At 46.1% G+C, this 20,505-nt stretch overlaps 1 protein-coding gene across 9 annotated transcripts in view; it reads left to right on the top strand.

Annotated features, from left to right (window-relative positions):
* The window catches only part of LOC121880031 (tyrosine-protein phosphatase non-receptor type 11-like), a 118,252-nt gene that overhangs the window by 14,007 nt on the left and 83,740 nt on the right, over nucleotides 1-20,505 (top strand). The window contains exon 1 of one of the 9 annotated variants that reach the window (XM_042387017.1): nucleotides 5,999-6,100. The exons of the other annotated variants lie outside the window; for them this stretch is intronic. The gene's annotated coding sequence lies outside the window, so the exon portion shown is untranslated. Of the gene's footprint in view, nucleotides 1-5,998; nucleotides 6,101-20,505 lie in introns of those variants that run through there. 9 annotated transcript variants of the gene reach the window in all.

Genomic DNA, 20,505 nt, shown 5'->3' with positions numbered 1-20,505 from the left:
GACAGTCTGATTTCAGGAGCCAAAAGCACTGTAGGTTTTTGTCCCACTGAATGACTCGTGTCTTGCCTCCTTCATGTGTATCCTATTTAAGGAATCATACTAATGTAAAGGCTTTTAACAATTTAAGTACAGTACAGTAGTTCCAAATTCTCAAAATAAATGGAAGTACGAGTCAACATCCGATTTTACATGTTACCCTTGCAATATACTGTCTAAATTTTGATGAAATAAAAATATCCTGCTACCAATACTTTGCTGTCATTCGGAATCGAGTAGGACGATCATCCAGCGTTGATACGATGATAGAGTATTAATGATTGTAACCTTCGCTGGTGAGTTCTAGGTGGCTCGAGAGGCCGACACCAGACCACCATCTGACAAGTATTCTTGAAATCCGAAGTTTTTAGGATGTGACAATTTTGAGATATTTCTAGTTGTGTATTTCACTGTAGTTTTTGATGAATCTAGTCTGGCTGGATTAAACAGTAAAATTGTACTATAAGTTCACGGATATTTTTCATGCAAGTTTTTGGTTTATCTGATATTTACATTATGATTGTTAACCTGTGATTTAACCACAGGTGAGTTGGGGAATATAACAACTAGGTTGGCCCATCCCTAATACTTACAGTAGGATGTAAAGGTGTAATTAATTTCCACAATATTCATAATGAACTTGGATATTTTGTTGTTTGGGGGCACTAGATGGGTTAAAAAATCTATTTTGAGCTTAGCCATTATCCAAGTAGTATCAAGTAATAGTTTTCATAGTGATAAATAACTCCTAGCCGACTCCTTGGACAGCATTTAATGAACGATTTGAAACGCCGCAGTTGGTCCTTGCACAATGGATATTTATTTGTGTCATCATGGAGAGGTAATTAATAAAAAGCTGTTGACCTTTGTCCTTTTTGTATCCCCCCAACAAAAGGGGCGATTACTAGTATATCCGGGCGGATGGACTTCCGCCTATTTTATTCCGACTTCATAACTACAGTTTGAGCGAGAAAAAAATGGATCACTGATTTGTGTATGAACTGTACTGTACACGCTAGGACTAAAGTCGTGGACCTCTGGCAATGAGGAAAAGAAAAAGTTTAATGAGTTAAGAAATAGAATGGAATACTACTTTAAGATTCACATGCGTGTAAGTACCCCTTATGCCATGGAGATAGAATAAGGGTGGAGGCAGCATCCACTCAGAAAACTGAGGTTACTCTGAGTTGCCGGCGGCCATATTGTGGTTGGCAAAAGAGGCTAGGTCGCGGCCGTGTCCTGCCAGTGAGTGAATTTTCTCACCTGTTTACACATTAGCAAATGTATTTATGAATTAACAGTAGGACAATAATTCATGTAGACTAGCAGTATGCACGTTGTTGACGGGTGAGGTGTGGAGGCTGGCAGCGAGCTCTTGCCAACCACAGTATGGCGGCTGGTTGGCTTCACTCCCGACAGCACTATACAATACATCGCTCATGCCGCCTCCACCCTTATTCTACCTCCATGCTTTTTGCAGTTAAAAATTTCATCATTGCCAGAGGTCACTAGTATAGGATCCGTGCGGCGGTCTACGACTCAAATCAGGCCATGTAGTCTACAGTACATGGCTGGCATCAGGGACTCTGAGACTATAGGGGGATAGCTCACTCCAACGTGGCCCCGCAAAGCGGCCGGAAAGTAAACAATATAATTACCAGGCAAAGAATAAAGGGAGGAAGACGAAGAATTCAGCGAAATCCCGTTTTTTTATTGTTTTGTTAATTTTTTAGCGGCAATATTGGGATCCCAGTGCTGTGCAGCTATCAAGTGCTCTACCAACTCGGTAAGTAACATAAACCTGTCTTCCTTTCGATTTCCGAAAGATCGAGAGAGGCGAGTCGTACACCAACTTCTTTCTGTCAATGTTGACTGTTCATTAGTTTTTATGAGCTTTTTCTTTATTTAATGCATTTAGTACTGATACTGTTCCACTCATCAGGATTGCTAGTTAACATCAGAGTATCATTAGGATATATACAATGAGCAGGATACTGTTATATTGTTGAAAATATAAGGCTGGAACTTTGAAGTTTTGGGTCATTTGCTTTAGGACCACCCACGACTTGTTGGACGAAATTATGTTTCCTGTATAATTCGTTGTGTTTTGAATGGATTTCACATTAATTTCTTGGGTAAATTCGTGAAAACCTTGCCAACTCAAACCAACCCAAATTGTATGGCAAAAAAACGTTAAAAAATAATAATAACTTTAACTTGACTTGACTTGAATTAACTTTTGTCTGTATGGAAGAGGGGGATAATCTTGCAGATGCAATACAGGTGAAGTTCTCAATCACCAGCCCGGAGGAAAAATGGCATAATTGAAACATGCTCCAGATAATTTATCCGAAGTTTACCTGTTCTGCTTTGAGTAGCTGTTTCACTATCATGCATCAAATCTGACATAATCTGTTTCACTTCCTGAAAACTTGAGTTCGCTCTCTTTGTGTGTGGGGGTCGGGTCATTCCTGTGCCATCAGTGTCTGGAGAAGAAACTTTAATTTGTTTTTTTCGTGCATCCTGAAGTCTGCAGCAGGATAGACACAACGGCAGATGATAGAAAAATTTGCTCCTAGAGCTCGTGCATATGCAATGCATATGCATAGCCAGTTAACATGCCTGCCTAAACAGTCTCCTACAAAGCTTCAATTCCACTACCTGATATAACGTAACCTTTTGATCCAAGATAATACATGAGAGATGAAATCCTTCATGTCTCTATTAACTGGGAAATATGAGGAGATGAGACAATTTCAGTTGCCTTGATATAAAGTGGTTAATCAAAGGTTACAGAAACTATACCAAGTTTGTATCAACCGCACAGTTTGTGAGCAAAACACTGGGTTTCCAAAGGTCAAGGTTTATGAAAGGGAGGATCTGCTGTCGACTCTTCTCATGGCCATGCCTCTTAATACAGTACATGCCTGCGTAAGTCCACTCCAAGATGGGCAAGGAGAGATTTCCGTGACTAAGCTAACCACCCACAAACTGTCTAGATGTCCCTGGGGATCTTTTTCAAAACAAAAATGTAAAGTAAGGATTTATCTGTACCCGATATAGCTGAATAAATAAAAAAAAGGAAAATGTAAAGCACTGCAACTACTTCCTTGTATGAAAACATTGATAAACACAGTAACTGAATTAATGGGGCGTTTTTAAACACTGAATTAAGTGTAGAGGGACTCGAAAAACCTTAACTCAGGGGGGAGGGATTTGTAAAACCTGAATTAAGTGGGGCAGTGAATATGTTCTCCAATTACCTCAATGGTGACGTCTGGTGAACTGCCACACGATTACAAACATATCGAGGCAATGGAGCCCCAGAGGACGAGGAACCAGTCTTTTTTTTCGCGTAACAAAAAAAAAAGTTCGTGTGAAAGAGGCCTCAGGGCTCACCAACGAAGATGTTACACACCATCAAAGAAATTCCCAAAATCTTATCATTGCTAAATGACCATCATACTCAAGTGACAGCAAAGAGAAAGACTTTGAAAAACCTGCATTTAACGGAGGCACTTTTTGAAAACCAGATTTAAATGAGGATTATTAGAAAAACGATTTAAACAGGAATTATTTTAAAAACCTGCAATTAACAAGGATGGTCCCATTTTGAAAAGCAGATTTAAACGATGGCATATTTTTAAAAATCAAATCTGGGTGGCGTACTTAAAAAAAATAAACTAGGGGCACATTGAAAACCCAAATTTAAACTGGTGAAGTCATATTTAAATGGTTACACATTATGAAAAACCCGAAGGAAAATTAGAAAAGTTTTCAAATTTACTTTCAAAGGGTGGGGGGGGGGGGTGAATAAAAAACGATTCACGAGGTGACAAATTTGAAGAATTCGAAACTAAAGAAGAACAAATTTATAAGACGAGTTATGGGTGAAGCAAGTGTCCACACGACGGACGTATTCCCCCCATTAAAGTGGCGCCAGCTTGGTGTAAGGAAGCTCACTTTGTCTTTGGTGTGAAAACGTGGAGTTCACAGGCTCGATCAATTATAATTTTGTTTCCTTGGGGTAACTTATGTTTTACTGGTTGGATTGCAAATAAACATAGTCAGTGTATGTATTTTTTAGATAAAGAAAGGACGCTGTTGATTAGGGAGGAAGAGGTCTCACACCGGGCTAATGAGGATTTCAAGAACATGCAAACTTCGTATATTTAGCTATTTACGGTTTATTGTGTAGTGCATCCGTTCCTCATATTCTTTATGTTTTGTCATTTCCTGTCTGCTTTTAGTTCACGTTTGCGGTGGAAGTGAGGAGTCATACTTGTATATTTAAATGTACCTTTTATGGTTGTTGATCTCCCATCGTTGTGACTTTATCTTTTATTAATTTATTACTGAAGAGAAAGAACTATTTTTCTCGAGAAGGAGGAGGGGGGGAGGGGTAAAAAGGAAGAAGTGCATAGGGGAAGGATAGGAAAGCGGAGGCTGGAAACAACATTTAGGGTTCAGGGAAACAAGGATAAGGGTTTGATCTAAAAGGCATTATTCTGTGTGTGTGAGTGTGGGGGTGGAGGCAGTGCTTGCGTCGTACTTGTGTGTTGGTGAGTTTAACACATGGGTCCGCAAGGTCTCAGTGTAGCCAAGTTCCCCACCACCCCCAGAGGTGTTTGTGGCTTTCCCGCTCCCGGTGACAACCTGGTGGTAATCTTGCTTTTTTGTAGTATAGTATATTAAAAATACTACAAACGGAATCAGTTACACTTACTTGTATTTTTCAAATTAGATGTATCCGTTAAAGTTCAGTGTCGTTAAACGTTCCTAGACAACCTTAAAAATCCTTTTAGTTAGATTACTTTAGATTTCATTGGTTTATGTTTCATGCTTAGAAAATAATGGTTTAGTGGTCAGGTACATTGTAACTCCCAATTTTGTTCTGCTCTGCCCTGTTTTATTGCGCCATCATAATTTTGAATTTAGACGATTCCCTGATTCATACATAAAAATATAAGATAAACATCAAGTAAATCAGATCCAAATGAAGTAAGTACTGTAATGTTACTAAATAACCATCTCCCAGGTGCTGCAGATATCACGGATAGTCTTTGAGTGTTGCGAGTGAAGGTACTTAAACCCAGGCAGGCATGAGGGTATTTTCAACCCAACCAACTGACAACGTAGCAAATTATGAGGATATTGCATCAGTTTAAGACGTGACCCAACTACGCACGTGGCCACGAAACAACACCCATTTCACTCTGTGATCTTGACCCCACACACCTCACAGCAGCTAAGGTTCATGTTCCCGTAGGTCGTCAGTACCAAGGAGAACTTTGCCGCAGTTTAAGTGTTAATAATCTCCCTTCACCTCCCAACTATAAGCGCGATTTTACTGATTGCATTTGCAGTATGATTCTCTTTAATATATGTACATTCAGTGACAACGCTAACATTAACAGTGAAGAAGAATGATAGGAAAACATTAATGGGGGTGAACAATGGTACAACAAAACCACCAGGAACATCTGACAGCTGTTTCGCTCCACACCCACCCGTCTCAACCCGCTCACCACGCCTCCTGGCAATATCGTCTCTACGGTTTTGTACATCTATTTTATGTCAGATTTACCACACATGCAATTACATAGTCATATTTCAGCCGTTTCTAAAAGTGGATGGTAGTGAAGTAAGTTACAGCGTGAATCGCGAATGATAAAGGCTGTGAAAAAATACCTTCGGCACTCCAGAGCATTGATTACAATACGCTGGGTTCGCGTCCATTGCGCAGGTTGGCTGACATTGTATTGCTCGGTTATATTGATATCATTATTCGACTTTTGAAGTCTCTATATGTGTTTATTTGATTAATTTTGTGGATTTAAAATATAACTATGTATCAACATTAATAGTGCAAGTTATATGCACACGGTCGAAGTAACTATTGTAAATTTTGACGAGAGCAGCGTTTCGGACACAGTTGCATGCGGCGGCGACCGTGCTGTTGTTTTGAGGTGGTGTGCCGGGTGGTGCTGTGTGGTGCTCGTGTAGTGAATTAACAGTGCTCAATAGGAACACCTGAATAGTGAAAAGTGTTGTACTGTGTGAGGTATATCATTATCTTACTCTGTTATGTAACCAGTACAATTAGGTTAGAGATACTATAAGTTTTGTGGGGAGGAGCAATCAGCTGTTTCTCGTGGACTGTCTGCAACAGGTGGAGTACAGACCTCGAGCTGCTGCTTCCCGACCGTCTTGTGTTAATAAATGTTCACATCTCTTCAGAGTTTGTGAATGATCGGTGAAGTGTCATTGTTGCTTTCCGTTGCATTATGAATGTGTTACATTTGTTACACATTTATGACAGGCCTGCTGTCCACGTGTCTGAAACTGATGCTTCACCAAAGTAAAGACAGGTGATTTGGTAAACTACTGGATTGGTTTGAATATAATAGTTATAATATTAATATTAGTTTTAGTTTGTGTTTGTCTTTTTGTGATTTTAGTACAAGTAGCACGATGACACTTTTGGATGTACAGTTAAGTGAAAATTTTTGTTTCTTGTCATTTTGTTGTGTATGACAATATTTTGGTGGCACAGTGCACTAGAGTTAGTATGTAAGTAATCTACACTGATGTACTGTAGCGGTGTTGAAACCCTGATGAATGTGTACATTGAGTAAATGTGCGACACTATACTGGAGGTACTTACTAGCAAGGCACTGGACGAAGAAAGTAATACCATATACTACATATACTTAGGGCTTGGAAAACAAAGCATGCAAGGAGAACTCAAGGACACAAGTAACTGGGAATCGGGCGGACACAGTGCACAGGGAAACAGAACACTGCTCTGGGAGACTGGAGAACACTATGTACAGTACATATATTCTGGAAGCCAGGCATTATGGGTGTTAAATATAATTCACTAACTGGTGAACACGTGCACTTAGGGTCTGTAGAGCACACTGTGTAACTGATGTTTGGGAAGTGCACTTCTGTGTGTGATTTGGTGGCGGGAGGACTCTTGCTGGCTTGCAGGGTCGCCAGGGAGAGGCGCCCTGGCCAGCCGACCTTGACTGAGTATGCAAGTGGTGTGACCACCTCTGTTGGGCAACTTGTGTGTACGATCCTCTTTCTTTACACTTCATGGGACGTCACTGCGATGTGTGTCCGTACCTTTTCACTCATTTTTGTCTATGATGAGGTCACTACGGTGTGTGTGTTAATATGGCCCGCCGACGAAAGTCGAAGGTCAATAACGTTTTTCTCTCCAGGCACCCTCCTCCCCATCCTCCCAGGCACCCCTCCCTCTCCCTCATCCCAGGCACCCCCCTCTCCCCCCATCCTCCCAGGCACCCCTCCCTCTCCCATCCTCCCAGGCACCCCTCCCTCTCCCATCATCCCAGGCACCCTCCCTCTCCCATCATCCCAGGCACCCTCCTCTCCATCTCCCAGGCACCCCTCCCTCTCCCATCCTCCCAGCCCCCTCCTCTCCCATCCTCCCAGGCACCCCTCCCTCTCCATCTCCCAGGCACCCCTCCCTCTCCCATCATCCCAGGCCCCTCCCTCCCATCATCCCAGGCACCCCTCCCTCTCCCCATCATCCCAGGCACCCCTCCCTCTCCCATCCTCCCAGGCACCCCTCCCTCTCCCATCCTCCCAGGCACCCCTCCCTCCCATCATCCCAGGCACCCCTCTCCCATCATCCCAGGCATCCCTCCCTCTCCTCCTCCTCCCAGCACCTCCCTCTCCCCATCATCCCAGGCATCCCTCCCTCTCCCATCATCCCAGGCACCCTCCTCTCCCATCATCCCAGGCACCTCCCTCTCCCATCATCCCAGGCACCCCTCCCTCTCCCATCATCCCAGGCACCCCTCCCTCTCCCATCTCCAGGCACCCCTCCCTCTCCCCATCATCCCAGCACCCCTCTCTCCCATCATCCCAGGCACCCCTCCTCTCCCATCATCCCGGCATCCCTCCCTCTCCCATCATCCCAGGCACCCTCCCTCCCCATCCTCCCACACCCTCTCCATCTCCACCTCTCCCATCATCCCAGGCATCCTCCTCTCCCATCATCCCAGGATCCCTCTCCCATCCTCCCAGGCCCCCTCCTCTCCCATCATCCCAGGCACCCCTCCCTCTCCCATCATCCAGGCACCCTCCTCTCCCATCCTCCCAGGCACCTCCCTCTCCCATCATCCCAGGCACCCCTCCCTCTCCCATCATCCCAGGCACCCCTCCTCTCCCATCATCCCAGGCACCCCTCCCTCTCCCATCCTCAGGCACCCCTCCCTCTCCCATCCTCCCAGGCACCCTCCCTCTCCCATCATCAGGCACCCCTCCCTCTCCCATCCTCCCAGGCACCCCTCCCTCCCATCATCCCAGGCACCCCTCCTCTCCCATCCTCACCCTCCTCCCATCCTCCAGGCACCCTCCCTCTCCCATCCTCCCAGGCACCCTCCTCTCCCATCATCCCAGGCACCCCTCCCTCTCCCATCCTCCCAGGCACCCCTCCCTCTCCCATCCTCCCAGGCACCCCTCCCTCTCCCATCATCCCAGGCACCCCTCCCCTCTCCCATCATCAGGCACCCCTCCTCTCCCATCATCCCAGGACCTCCTCTTCCATCCTCCCAGGCACCCCTCCTCTCCCATCCTCCAGGCACCCCTCCCTCTCCCATCATCCCAGGCACCCCTCCCTCTCCCATCCTCCCAGGCACCCCTCCCTCTCCCATCATCCCAGGCACCCCTCCTCTCCCATCCTCCCAGGCACCTCCTCTCCATCCTCCCAGGCACCCCTCCCTCTCCCATCCTCAGGCCCCTCCCTCTCCCATCATCCCAGGCACTCCTCCCTCTCCCATCATCCCAGGCACCCCTCCTCTCCCCCTCCTCTCCCATCCTCCCAGGCCCCCTCCTCTCTCATCCCAGGCACCCTCCCTCCCATCATCCAGGCACCCTCCTCTCCATCCTCCCAGGCACCCCTCCCTCCCATCATCCCAGGCACCCCTCCCTCTCCCATCCTCCCCAGGCACCCCTCCCTCTCCCATCATCCCAGGCACCCCTCCCTCTCCCATCCTCCCAGGCACCCCTCCTCTCCCATCATCCCAGGCACCCCTCCTCTCCATCATCCCAGGCACCCTTCCTCTCCCATCCTCCCAGGCACCCTCCTCTCCATCTCCCAGGCACCTCCCTCTCCATCTCCAGGCACCTCCCTCTCCCATCATCCCAGGCACCCTCCTCTCCCATCATCCCAGGCACCCCTCCTCTCCCATCATCCCAGGCACCTCCCTCCCATCCCCTCCCCAGGCACCCTCCTCTCCCATCATCCCAGGCACCCTCCTCTCCCATCATCCCAGGCACCCCTCCCTCTCCCATCCTCCCAGGCACCCTCCCTCTCCCATCATCCCAGGCCCCCTCCTCCCATCATCCCAGGGCACCCTCCCTCTCCCATCATCCAGGCACCCTCCCTCTCCATCATCCCAGGCACCCCTCCTCTCCATCCTCCCAGGCACCCCTCCCTCTCCCATCATCCCAGGCACCCCTCCCTCCCATCATCCCAGGCACCCCTCCTCTCCCATCATCCTCTCATCCGCCCCCCTCCCATCATCCAGGCACCCCTCCCTCTCCCATCATCCCAGGCACCCCTCCCTCCCATCATCCAGGCACCCCTCCTCTCCCATCATCCCAGGCACCCTCCCTCTCCCATTATCCCAGGCACCCCTCCCTCCCATCATCCCAGGCACCCCTCCTCTCCACCAGCACCCCTCCCTCTCCCATCATCCCAGGCACCCCTTCCTCTCCCATCCTCCTCCTCCTCCCATCATCCCAGGCACCCTCCTCTCCCCATCATCCCCACCCTCCCCATCATCCCAGGCACCCCTCCCTCCCCATCATCCAGCACCCCTCCCTCCCATCATCCCAGGCACCCTTCCTCTCCCATCCTCCTGGCACCCTTCTCCCCAAATAGGTGTTTGAGGCCTCGTGGTCCATTTGTTTTAACTGTTAGATGATATTTAGGCATTAGTGATGTTGTTTGAATATTAAAGGAAATAACCGATATGATGAGTGATAATAAAGTAGTATTAATAATGTTATCAAATTTTTTCTTTTTTCCTTTTTACACCTCATTTCTTCCCCTTCTCCTTTCTCTTCCTCCCAATTCCTCTCTCCTTCATCCACTTCCCTTCTGTTCCTGTTGTCTCATCTACTTCCTCCGTCGTTTAATTCTTCTCCTAATATCTTCCCCCACCTTCCTCCCGTCTCCCCTCCCCATGTGTCTTGTTCCTCCTCCCAATATGTCTGTCCTCTCCTCCTTGATGTCTTGTTCTCCCCCCCCGATGTTTTCTCCCTCCCCGATAGTCTTGTTCCCCTCCCCGATGTGTCTTGTTCTCCCTCCCCGATGTGTCTTGTTCTCCCTCCCCGATTGTCTTGTTCTCCCTCCCCAGTGTCTTGTTCTCCCTCCCCGATGTGTCTTGTTCTCCCTCCCCGATGTCTTGTTCCCCTCCCCGATGTGTCTTGTTCTCCCTCCCCGATGTGTCTTGTTCTCCCTCCCCGATATTCTTGTTCTCCCTCCCCGATGTCTTGTTCTCCCTCCCCGATGTGTCTTGTTCTCCCTCCCTGATGTGTCTTGTTCTCCCTCCCCCGATGTGTCTTGTTCTCCCTCCCTGATGTTTCTCTCCTTCCCTCCTGATGCTTGTTCTCCCCTCCCCGATGTGTCTTGTTCTCCCTCCCTGATGTGTCTTGTTCTCTCCCTGATGTGTCTTGTTCTCCCTCCTGATGTGTCTTGTTCTCCCTCCCTGATGTGTTCTTCTCCCTCCCCGATGTGTCTTGTTCTCCCTCCCCCTGATGTGTCTTGTTCTCCTCCCTGATGTGTCTTGTTCTCCTCCTCTGATGTGTCTTGTCTCTCCCTGATGTGTCTTGTTTCCTCTCCCTGATGTGTCTTGTCTTCCCTCCCTGATGTGTCTTGTTCTCCCTCCCTGATGTGTCTTGTTCTCTCCCTCCTGATGTGTCTTGTTCTCCTCCCTGATGTGTCTTGTTCTCCCTCCCTGATGTGTCTTTGTTTCTCCCTCCCTGATGTGTCTTGTTCTCCCTCCCCGATGTGTCTTGTTCTCCTCCCTGAGTGTCTTGTTCTCCCTCCCTGATGTGTCTTGTTCTCCCTCCCCTGATGTGTCTTGTTCCTCCTCCCTGATGTGTCTTGTTCTCCCCTCCCTGATGTGTCTTTGTTCTCCTCCCCTGATGTGTCTTGTTCTCCCTCCCTGATGTGCGTCTGCCCTCCTCCCTGATGTGTCTTGTTCCCTCCTCCCTGATGTGTCTTGTCTCTCCTCCCTGATGTGTCTTTGCTCCTCCCTCCCCGATGTGTCTTGTTCCTCCCCTGATGTCTTGTTCTCCCTCCCGATGTGTCTTGTTCTCCTCCCGATGTGTCTTGTTCTCCCTCCCGATGTGTCTTGTTCTCCTCCCCGATGTGTCTTGTTCTCTCCCTGATGTGTCTTGTTCTCCTCCCTTGTCATTCCCTCTCCCCGATGTGTCTTGTTCTCCTCCCCGATGTGTCTTTGTCTTCCCTCCCTGATGTGTCTTGTTCTCCTCCCTGACATGTGTCTTGTTCTCCCTCCCCGATGTGTCTTGTTCTCCTCTCCCCCTGATGTGTCTTGCTCCTCCTCCCCTGATGTGTCTTGTTCCTCCCTCCCATGTGTGTCTTGTTCTCCTCCCCGATGTGTCTTGTTCTCCCTCTCCCCTGATGTGTCTTGTTCTCCCTCCCTGATGTGTCTTGTTCTCTCCCCTGATGTGTCTTGTTCCCTCCCTCCCCATGCGTCTTGTTCTCCCTTCCCGATGTGTCTTGTTCCCTCCCTCCCCGTGTGTCTTGTTCTCCCTTCCTGATGTGTCTTGTTCTCCTCCCCCCTGATGCGTCTTGTTCCTCCCTTCCTGATGTGTCTTGTTCTCCCTACCCGATGTGTCTTGTTCTCCCTCCCCGATGTGTCTTGTTCTCCCTCCCTGATGTGTCTTGTTCTCCCTCCCCGATGTGTCTTCCCTCCCTGATGCGTCTTGTTCTCCCTCCCCGATGTGTCTTGTTCTCCCTCCCGATGTGTCTTGTTCTCCTCCTGATGTGTCTTGCTTCCTCCCTGATGTGTCTTTTCCTCCCTCCCTGATGTGTCTTGTTCTCCTCCCCGATGTGTCTTTGTTCTCCCTCCCCGATGTGTCTTGTCTCCTCCCCGATGTGTCTTGTTCTCCTCCCCGATGTGTCTTGTTCTCCCTCCCCGATGTGTCTTGTTCTCCCTCCCCGATGTGTCTTGTTCTCCCTCCCTGATGTGTCTTGTTCCTCCCTCCCTGATGTGTCTTGTCTCCCTCCCCGATGTGTCTGTCTCCCTCCCGATGTGTCTTGTTCTCTCCCCGATGTGTCTTGTTCCTCCTCCCTGATGTGTGTCTTTGTTCTCCTCCCCTGATGTGTCTTTGTTCTCCTCCCCGGATGAGTCTTGTTCTCCCTCCCGATGTGTCTTGTTCTCCTCCCCGATGTGTCTTGTTCTCCCTCCCCGATGTGTCTTGTTCTCCTCCCGATGTGTCTTGTTCTCCTCCCCGATGTGTCTTGTTCTCCCTCCCCCGATGTGTCTTGTCTTCCCTCCCCGATGTGTCTTGTCTTCCTCCCCTGATGTGTCTTGTTCTCCTCCCCCGTGTGTCTTGTTCTCTCCTCCCCGATGTGTCTTGTTCTCCCTCCCTGATGTGTCTTGTTCTCCTCCCCGATGTGTCTTGTTCCTCCCCGATGTCTTGTTCTCCCTCCCCGATGTGTCTTGTCTTCCTCCCTGATGTGTCTTGTTCCCCTCCCCCCCCTGATGTGTCTTGTTCTCCCCTCCCTGATGTGTCTTTGTTCTCCCTCCCCGATTGTCTTGTTCTCCCTCCCTGATGTGTCTTGTTCTCCTCCCTGATGTGTCTTGTTCTCCTCCCCGATGTCTTTGTTCTCCTCCTGATGTGTCTTGTTCTCCCTCCCCGATGTGTCTTGTTCTCCTCCCCGATGTGTCTTGTTCTCCTCCCTGATGTGTCTTGTTCTCCTCCCTGATGTGTCTTGTTCTCCTCCCCGATGTGTCTTGTTCTCTCCCCGATGTGTCTTGTTCTCCTCCCTGATGTGTCTTGTTCTCTCCCCGATGTGTCTTGTTCTCCCTCCACATGTGTCTTGTTCTCCCTCCCCGATGTGTCTTGTTCTCCCTCCCCGATGTGTCTTGTTCTCCCTCCTGATGTGTCTTGTTCCTCCCCGATGTGTCTTGTTCTCCCTCCCTGATGTGTCTTGTTCTCTCCCTGATGTGTCTTGTTCTCCTCCCCGATGTGTCTTGTTCTCCCTCCCCGATGTGTCTTGTTCTCCCTCCCCGATGTGTCTTGTTCTCCCTCCCCGATGTGTCTTGTTCTCCTCCTTTCATGTACTCCATCCTCCTCGCCCCTCCGTCACCTACCACCTCTCTGCGTCAAGCTTGCCTCCTACTCTCTCTCTCTCATCTTGCTCTTTCATCTCTCCCCGTCTTGCTCTTCTCCTCTCCCAGCTTGCCCTTCCACCTCAGCTGGCTCTCACTTACCCAGCTTGCCTCCCACCACACCCAGCTTGCCCTCCCACCACACCCAGCTTGCCTCCCACCTCCCAGCTTGCTCTTCCATCTCTCTCTCCATCTTGCTCTTCCAACCCTCCCATCTTGCCCTCCCTCCATCTTGCCCCTCCCATCTTGCCCTCCTTCCCCCACCTTGCCTCCACCCTCAGCTTGCCCTCTAACTATCTACTGAATGATTATTATCCGTCCCTCTTTTGATAAAAACAATAATTATAATAATTATATTAGCCCGAATCTACCTGGGATTCCCTCCAGCTCCCTGCATCTAGAGTTGCGACTGACTGCAACCTCTCTCTCGAACACCTTACCGATGTTTGCTTAACAAAGTATTGTATGTTTTCTAACACGGTTTAGTTAGTAGCCAAGTGCACAGCAGTTAATTAAGACGTATTGCAAGATATTATCAAAACATTAATTAGGGCACCGCCTGTGTGTTGTGGAAGCTGAGCCGCGCTGCCACCAGATATGTTAAGGTATACCTGTATTACGTGGAGCTGCGCTGGTCTTCCCCACCACTCACAGCCACACTTGACCAAGGGCCCTGATGTCAGAATAAATGGTTTCACTTTCAACTAGCTAGTCACTCCCAACGCCACCTCCTGCCATGGGTCTGACCCGTTTGTGCATTGTCTCTTTCTTTTTTCACTAAAATAAAGCTACCTCCTTATGGTTCTGGTCAAAGTTCAAGCAAGATTTTAAGAAAAATCTCTCCCTGAGACTTGATATCGTTATCGTAATGCCCTTATCGGGTTTGTGACAACCTCAACCTCAGTGGAGAGGTTTACCACACCAATCATAATATTATGAGTGTCCTCTTGCATTTATTTTTTATATCCACATTTTTGTCTTTTATAAACATTTACGTTATTAGTCTTGTATTAATTTTCGAGGAGTAGAACCAATTGTCACCAAGTATGTGGGTTGATCTGTCTTGTGTGATTCAGGTAACAAAAATTCTTAGTGAAGGTTGGCAACCTGACCACATCTGTACTAACATCAACATACCCAACCACTCAAATGCAGTCCTTTCACATTTACATTGTGCTTATACAGTACGGCCAGTCTTAAGCCTAACAACTAGGTTTTGACCACTATTTTGTAGGTCCAGGGTCACTTACAGGAAGTTACAGCACAGTGCAATCTGAGCATCTCAAAAACTCCATCGCCTATGACATCACTCACCTTGTCGTTACTTTGTGCTATACTAGATCACGTACGATGATCCTCTTGTTGCTACACTGGATGTGACCAAATCGTTCCCATAATTAGTCCTGTACGGAACATGTATTGTATATACCATTCAAGTAAAACTACTATAAAATATTAATTGTTTATATGCAATCCCTAGTGAAGATGAAAAATAATTTTAATGACATTAGAAACTCGAGTTGCGAATAACATAAGTATTTTGATTATCAGTTTCAAGGGGCCACTCACCCCACCCCACCCGTTCGCTGCCGATGAAAATAACTATTGCTTCTTATATCACTGAGATAGGATAGATTAACTTGGATTTGATGATGATAACGTTAGCTTAGGTTGTGATTTTTCACCATTATACCAAATACCAGTGACGTCTTTGTTTGGTGGTGTAGTTACCTGGAGTTTGACACCAGTTCTTGGCATGAACATCTCTACAGCGTTAGTTTGTTGTGTAATTAAGTGTGTAAGCAACGTTTCCATGTAAACCTATGACTATGTTTACATCCCTGGAGATATATCCTTCGTTTGTGCCTTCCTTTTTTTCAGGTATATCTTGATTGATAGATACGTATATCTTCATTTCACAAGGTTGTCGCTCCGATACTTCCTCTGTAGTTGTTGTCAATTCTCTTGAGTTTCTTCTCAACCAAGTCTCTCTCCATCTTGCTCTTTGCTTCCCTTTTTCCATGACTACCTTGATGAAAGTTGTAAGTTATTTATTAATCTACATCATGTATTTTATAAAGAATTCATACAGAAACGCAAGGAAAAAGGTGAAAGGTGTATAAGCAGTGAAATAAAGTACAATATAGTGGATGGGTTTTATGATCGATGAATATCTACACTAAAGCACAGTGTTTGGTGTAGTGAAGAGACTTAAATAAGTAATTTGTGAGGTGTTATTGCGCGTTCGGACTACAACATGACAATCAATAACTCAGTTGGTACACTCCCTGGGTTACATGCACCTACAGTAAGAGTCGGGTTGTGTGTGTGCCCTGAGAATCATACAGTATCCTGGTTTAGTGGTATTATGGTTTGCATGTCTGGGATTTCTTAGAAAGCGAATTTAAATTAGATGTGGTATAGAAAACTCTTGAGTAGGATTTGCGTTTCCTGTAATTACTGTACTATTATTTATGTGTACTACACTTTTACTTCTAAATGTTAGGAAACTTGACAGATAACGAGATGTTTAATTCTTGTCTTCGTATAGGGACAGTTTCCCTACGTGTGTGTTTAACCGTGTAGGGAGTTTCTGATTTTACTCATTTATGATACTACTTAAAGAAGTATTATTTTCTATGTTTAATTGTTTGTTCTATTTATCCATCTATCTATCTATCTATCTATCTATCTATCTCACGTTTTGTTCTCCGCTACTATTACGTAGAATGGATCAGGAAAAAAAAGACACTTCAAGAATGTAAAGTAAACAATATGAGTGTGGTGCGAGACGACGTGTTGACAGTAAGACATTAGGGCTGAAACATCATCTCTGACCATTACCTCCTATTATATACTTGAATACAAAATGAACGTCAAGTCACAAAATTGATTACAGCTCTTCATGTAAATTTGTTGTGCTTATGGAATTGAGGGGACGCTGTTCCGTGATGTGTATACAAAGGAGATTGTAAAACATATGCGTAAAACTGCTCCTTGAATGTTTATCACACTGTGTTACATTTATATATAGGTTCTTCAACGTTGATGTCAGGTTGATGGCGTTAGCTCATTAGCTTTCTAGAGTAAGGATGCACAGGATAAATCAGTAAAAACTATATTACCAAAATTTGAATTTAGAAGTACCCCAAAAGTAGGGGATTTTATGGTATAACTCGGTGTGTAAAACTTCGATCTTCGGAAAAACGCGACCAAGGGTTACAGTCGACCACAATACATTAAGGATAAAGTGACATAGTGCAGCATCCGTGGGTAAAGAGCATACCGTACCGTCCTGTCACGGACACTGCACCAAATTATAATGTATTTTACTGATAGGCATCGCTACAAGAGAGAAAATGGAGGTGTGTGTGTGTTTTTTTTTTCCGTCCGTCTGTTATGTTTCATTTGGGAAGAGAATAGACGGAATACTATAATTTATGAACGAGGGAAGATAGAAAGGAAGTGAGATGGAGAAAGGGTGAGTGGAAGGAAGAGAAAGGCTAGGGAAAGGAAAGGAAGGAAGGGAGAAGGGAAGGAAGTAAAATAAGAAGGATGGAAGGTAAAAACAAAAGTGAGAATGGAAGCAGATTGAGAGAGCAGAGGCCAACCAAGGAGAGGGGAGAGATGAAGGAGGGATGAATATAAGTAAGAACGATGGAGCCAAGAGTGAGAGAGAGGGGGTGGGTGAACGATGGACAAAGTAACATGTTAAACCGTATATTGTATGTCAAGTTGGTCGGTCACACCTGGCGAGCCCACCAGCAAAGACGCTCTCCACCAAACGTCCAGAAAAACAGTCAAATAACCCCCAGTTAACACCACTCTTGTTCAATTGTGTTTTACTCCGCCATGTTTATTACCAGACTTAGTTCCGTTGTGAGTGTGTGTTATACATTAACCACTTACATAGAGACACACATTCTTCCAATACGCAAAATCTGTTTAGGTCACGCCAGGAAGTATCGACAGAGTCGTGTGATAGAGGGGGTTAAGTGTACAGTATAGTAAGGCACATGTAACTATGCTCTCTGGACAAAACACGGGGATATCCTGAACACCATACAATAAGGAAGGTTACTCTTAACCCGCTCGAAAATTATGCTGGATTTTTTTTCGTGTGCGTGTGTGTGTGTGTGTGCGCGCGCGCGTGCGATTTTGATGCAGTTGTTGCCTTGAAACACCTGGCTACTTCATCAACCAGTAAGTAAATATGGAATATGTATGTGTTTTTCAAGCGTTCTATGTAAACTGTATAACAATATGGGACGTATAATGCTTTACCTGTGGCTTTTAGTGGAAAGAATTAATCCTTTCAAATTAGTACGTGTTTTTGTATTTTCCTTAATATACAGTATACAGACAACGAGGTATACTTTACTTTTATTGGCTCTGTTGGAATCCGGAAGGATATTTTTTTCCGCGTTCGCGTGTGTTGGTATGAATGGATGTGTTTTGCTTTCATTCGATTATCTTTATGACCCATTGAAAACTAGCACACACATAAGCAGAACATATTATTGCTCTATCGATAAATCAAAATATCATATTAAAAATAACGACAGTAATTCTTCAATGTTATACTCGAGGTTGACCCTTAAACACTGGAATGTAATTTTAAAGATTGTCGCTTTCAGGAAATCATGAGTTTTTATGGCAGTCTCTCTCTCTCTCTCTCTCTCTCTCTCTCTCTCTCTCTCTCTCTCTCTCTCTCTCTCTCTCTCTCTCTCTCTCTCTCTCTCTCTCTCTCTCTCTCTCTCTCTCTCTCTCTCTCTCTCTCTCTCTCTCTCTCTCTCTCTCTCTCTCTCTCTCTCTCTCTCTCTCTCTCTCTCTCTCTCTCTCTCTCTCTCTCTCTCTCTCTCTCTCTCTCTCTCTCTCTCTCTCTCTCTCTCTCTCTCTCTCTCTCTCTCTCTCTCTCTCTCTCTCTCTCTCTCTCTCATATATATGTGTAAATTCAGTGGGCGTTACGGTAACCAGTGGCGGTGGATTTAGTGATAAATTTGGTTCGGAGTGTCAGTAGTCTCCACGTCTGTGTAACTCTTCATTGCTCCACTTTTTGATGAATAATTACCCAGAATTATTCATATCCCTTCATTGTATTTTCTCGTATTATTATTTCTTCCATCACCTTAACTCTTTGATTTCCTTTAACGACTTTTCTCCCTTTGCCGACTCTCTCCTCACTTTATCTTCCTTTTTGTCTTAAGCGTCTCCTTGAAACATAAGTATCCCAGCTAAATGTGGCACCTCCCGTGTGTGTGTGTGTGTGTGTGTGTGACATTTATCCCTCGCATCATACCTTATGCACTACGGATATCCCTCATCATTTTAATTTCAGTCAATTTGTTCTTCAATGTTTCCTTTTACTCTCTTTCGCCCTGTCTCTCACCCATCCAACCAGTGCCTTTAATTCTCCGCTTCATCCTCTTAATACGTCTCAATATTTTTACATCATTCTTTTTAACTTGCTTTATTCGTTTTGTTTCTCTTTTCACTGCTGTTCATTTTCCTTTTCTCGATTCACTTTCTTTCTACAGCTTCGTTGTCTAATCATCCATCCTTCCTTTTGACTCAGTTTTGTTTCTTGTTACATAGGAAGCGTCTTGGCCAGTCTGTCTCCGTTTCACATTCCTTTTTCATTCCCTCATGCACCCTCTCCTGTCTCTCCCTCGCCTCTCCCCTTTCTCCTCCCCCCCTCGCCCCCCCCCCCTCTCCCCCATACGGAGTGTCGGCTGGCAGCTCCCGCAGTTGATTCAATATTCGCTGCCACTACAACACCGGGAACAGTGTGTTGGCCAGTGGTATAGAGGTCGAACGTGACGTGTGAGGGGCTAGTCTCCTAAATCCGGGTGCTCTCTCATAACCCTTTTGGTATGTTTGTGGTTGTTACTACTGCTGGTGAGCCACCCTATGTTCGTGGTAGTGGTGGTTACTCGCCGCATCGGGACTTTAACTGGCGGCCAAGTTGGTACTGACAGTGGAGGTGAAGTTCCCGCGTGTCGACGGCTGTTGGCCATGCTGTATGTCACTGGCCACTGCTTCTTGATTTTGTGAGGTGGCAAGCAGTATTGGTCGCTTTTCTTGCTCAGGACATGTAATCATAAAATTAATTACAGTGACGTCAGTGTTGTTAATAAGAATTCCTCGTGGGTGTTGTAACTAAATACATTTTCCCTTTAAAAGTTAGTTGCGTTTGTTTTATCACTACCATATTTCTTTGTTAAACACTGAGTTATATGAAATAACTACCAAATAATTGCATTGAACCCTTCACTTTATTGGTATTAAACAGTTTGAAAATTGGGACCCGAGCCAAGACTCGAGGGGCTGGAGGTGAGGTGTTATGTTGTCCCTCCCAGTAGAGCGTTTGTTAACTTGGCTGTGGAGACCAGGTGTGTGGTGGTCCAGATCTTCATTAAGTTATGTCTCGTAGGATCACCAATGATGACTCATCTCTTGGTTCTGTCACTATATAGAAACGAGATATAAGACTTCTTGTGTGTGTGGTGGCCACTCAGGCAGTGGTGCCTCCCGCAGTGCCGTACAGCAGGTGTGTTAGTGTAGCACAAAAGCTGCAGATCGTTGCTTCAGCTTCAACATGGAAATCAAGGTTACAAAACTTTAAGTTAAAGCTCATGTGACTAGAATGTGTGTGTGTGTGTGTGGAATAAGAAAGTGAAAATTTAAAATAATGTTATAGTTATCAAGATAAATTGATACCCGTTATTGTTTAACTGTGCAGACAATGGTTTTGGCAATTGCAATAATTTATCAGTACAGCTGTGCCGTGTCAAGCTTTGGACTCAAGGATCAGTACCCCCGAGATGATAGATGCATCGTGCTTATCTACTTAAGCATTTTTGCTCTCAGAAAAATGCTTATTATGTGTAGTTTCTATTGCGGGAGTCTTGATGGAAATAGCAAGCAGCAGAACAAGACCTTTCAACACAGACACGAGCTAAGGTAGAGAAGGCAGTACATATCTTCCTTGGTCACCACATACACAACTGGGTCTAGTCTGTTTAGCGGCTATATATACCTTCGTCTTCAGGATGGGCAGCGA

The sequence above is a fragment of the Homarus americanus genome, unplaced genomic scaffold, assembly GCF_018991925.1.
Source record: "Homarus americanus isolate GMGI-L3 unplaced genomic scaffold, GMGI_Hamer_2.0 scaffold30108, whole genome shotgun sequence".
Lineage (NCBI taxonomy): Eukaryota > Metazoa > Arthropoda > Malacostraca > Decapoda > Nephropidae > Homarus > Homarus americanus.
The sequence above is the reverse complement of the archived record's forward strand: the minus strand, read 5'-3'. Positions and strand labels throughout refer to the sequence as shown.